This window comes from Cynara cardunculus, assembly GCF_001531365.2.
Source record: "Cynara cardunculus var. scolymus isolate 2C chromosome LG 13, CcrdV1, whole genome shotgun sequence".
NCBI lineage: Eukaryota > Viridiplantae > Streptophyta > Magnoliopsida > Asterales > Asteraceae > Cynara > Cynara cardunculus.
In genome coordinates this window covers 22,138,377-22,141,938 of record NC_037540.1, presented here as the reverse complement: position 1 = coordinate 22,141,938, position 3,562 = coordinate 22,138,377, and positions in this window count along the sequence as shown.

Below are 3,562 nucleotides of genomic sequence, written 5' to 3'. Positions count from 1 at the left end.
CTTCGAGGGTTTGAATAGTATGCTCGCTCTGACTGTCGGTTTGAGGATGGTAAGCTGTACTCAGCTTCACTCTCATGCCCAACTCTTTCTGTAAGCTGCCCCAGAAATGGGAGGTGAATCGACTATCTCGACCTGACACTATGGACAATGGTATACCGTGCCGCGATACTACTTCATCGATATATAACTTGACAAGCTTGTCCATTGGCAATGATTCACGCATGGCCAAAAAGTGAGCGCTCTTTGTCAGCCGATCAACCACTATCCACATTGTATCATGACCTCTTAAGGTCTTTGGCAGCTTGGTCACAAAATCCATTGTAATGTGCTCCCACTTCCACTCGGGGATCTCCAGTGTTTGAAGGCTACCATAGGGTTGTTGGTGTTCCGCTTTCACTTGTAGACATGTCACGCACCTCTTTACGTAACGAGCCACATCCAGCTTCATGACAGGCCACCAGTATGTCAATTTCAAGTCCCGATACATCTTGGTGCTGCCCGGGTGAATTGAGTAGTTAGACTTGTGTGCGTCTTCTAGTAATAGTTCACGATTGCGTCCAATCTTGGGCACCCATATTCGCCCTTGAAACAACTTCAAGCCACGACCATCCTCTATCAGTAGTAAACGTTGTCTCATCATTACTTCACTCTTGAGGTTTTCTTCTAGAAGTGCTTCAGATTGCGCCACCTTGATTCGATCGATCAGACTTGACACTATATCGATCCTGGTAAGTACAACTTTTGTCCCACTACCGTACTCCTTTCGACTCAAAGCATTCGCCACTACATTTGCCTTACCCAGGCGAATAGCAATTCACAATCATAGTCTTTGAGCAACTCGAGCCAACGTCGTTGCCTCATGTTTAATTCTTTTTGATCGAAGATGTACTTTAAACTCTTGTGATCAGTGAAAAACATGCACTTGGTACCATAAAGATAATGTCGCCAAAGCTTTAATGCGAACACTACCGCTGCTAATTCCAAATCGTGAGTAGGATAATTCTTCTCGTGATCTTTGAGTTGTCTCGATGCGTAGGCAATCATCTTTCCTCTTGCATCAAGACGCAACCCAACCCTATTTTCGAGGCGTCGCTAAAGACCACAAAGTCCTCAGACCCATTTGGTAAGGAGAGAATCGGGGCTTCACATAATTTCTTTTGGAGAGTTCTGAAGGCATGCTCCTGTTTCTCAGTCCAGATGAACTTCACATTCTTCCTAGTCAGTGCCATTAAGGAAGAAGCGATTTTGGAGAAATCTTGGATAAACCTCCTGTAATAACCTGCCAGACCCAAGAAACTATGGATTTCTGAAGGGCTCTTTGGTGGTTCCCAATTTATTATCGCTTTGATCTTGGATGGGTCTACCTTCACCCCGTCTCGAGTGATAACGTGACCCAAGAATTGAACCTCCTTCAACCAAAAGTCGCACTTGGAGAATTTTGCGTACAACTTCTCCTTTCTTAGCATTTCGAGGACTTCCCGAAGGTGTTGCTCATGATCTGATTCGTTCTTGGAATAAATGAGAATGTCATCAATGAATACTATCACAGACTTGTCGAGGAATGGTCAGCACACCCGGTTCATAAAATCCATGAATACCGCCAGTGCATTCGTCAATCCGAAAGGAATAACCAGGAATTCATTAGTGCCCATACCGCATTCTAAATGCTGTCTTTGCCACATCATCCTCTTTCACTCGTACCTGGTGATACCCTGAACGAAGATCGATCTTTGAGAAGCATCTGGCTCCTTGGAGTTGGTCGAAAAGGTCATCGATCTTGGGGAGAGGATATTTGTTCTTCATGGTTGCCTTATTGAGTTCCCGGTAGTCAATACACATCCTCATGGTGCCGTCTTTCTTTTTTACAAACAAGACTGGAGCTCCCCACGGTGACGAACTCGGTCTTACAAACCCTTTCTCCAGAAGGTCTTGTAATTGAGACATCAACTCATGCATTTCGGATGGCGCCAAGCGGTAAGGGGCTCTAGCAATTGGAGCGGTTCTCGGAATGAGGTCGATCCGGAACTCCATCTGCCTATCGGGCGGTAAACCGGGTAAGTCTTCAGGGAATACATCGGAGAATTCATTGACCACATTCACATTTTCAATTTTTCTTTTCTCTAATTTGGTATCCAACACGTATGCAAGGAACGAGGAGCATCCCTTGGCTAGACACTTACGTGCCTTCGCCGTGGATAGGAGTACTACATTCCCTCTCCTTCCTTCTCCATAAACTAGCACCGTGTCCCTATCCGACAAAGGAATTCGGATCAACTTTTTAGAGCATAATATTTCCGCTTGATTCTCTATCAACCAATCCATCCCAATTATTACATCAAAACCGTTTATAGTCATGGGTATGAGATCCACCCAAAATTCCTTTCCCTCAATTCCCAACACGCAACCTCTAATAATTTCACGCACCAGAACTTAACTACCATTCGCTATCTCTATGATCAATGCATCTTCTAGTGTACTAGGAGGCGTATGCAAGTGTTGATAGAATGTAGTGGACACAAAGGAACATGAAGCACCCGAATCAAAAAGCACGTGTGCAGGTACAGAGTTAATAAGGAACGTACCCGACACTACGTCTGCCGACGCCTTAGCTTCTTCTCTCGACATCTGAAAGGCTCGACCGGTTGCTTTCGAGGCGCTCTCTTTTCTTCGTTGACTCCCACCTGTTTTCAACTTTTGGCAATCATTCTTGAAGTGACCCGGCTCTCCGTACATATGGGTCCCTTGATTGGACACTCGTTTCGTGTGTGGCCCGCCTTCCCACACTTAAAGCATTTGGTGGGGGTAGAGTTGGTGCTACACGGCCCGTGATGTTTACTATGGCATTTGGGACACCATCTAGCCTCTTGTTAGGGATAGGCTCCGCGATTGTTGCTGCCAAAATGGTTTGGCCTTTTGGATGGTGCATAAGACCCTTCCCACTTCCTCTTTTCACCATTCGACATCCTTTCTTCTTTTCCTTTCACATAAACCGATTCCAGGACTTTGGCCTCTTCGATTGCCTCCCTAAGGGTGGAGGCTCTTGAGTTCCTAACGATCACCATCATGTCCGCAAGAAGCCCTTTGAGGTAGGCTTTCATCTTAACCTTCTCCGTCGGGGCCACATGTCCAACGAAATTTAACTTTTCCATGAAGAGTCGAGTGTAGTCTCTTACCGACAAATTTTCCTTCTTTAAGGTTCGGAACTCGTCTTCAATGCGGTCCATCTCTTGCTCATTGCAATATTCTTCCATCACCTTCTCTCTGAACGTGGTCCAACTCATCTTAGCCAATTCTGTAACTTATATGGTTGAGATGACAATGTTCCACCAGGTAAGGGCTGTGTTAAACCCCACAATGCAAAATGTAAAAAGTAATGAAAAACAAACAAGTGATGAAGAACAAACAAGTGATGAAGAACTAGAAGACCAATGAAGACATCAAGGCAGAAACGACCAAGTCTAGATTCGACCATTGGATCGATGGACAGACTAACCAGAKGATCGATGGAAAGAACAACCMTTGGACCGATGGACGAAGTTAGACCATTGGATCGATGGAAAGA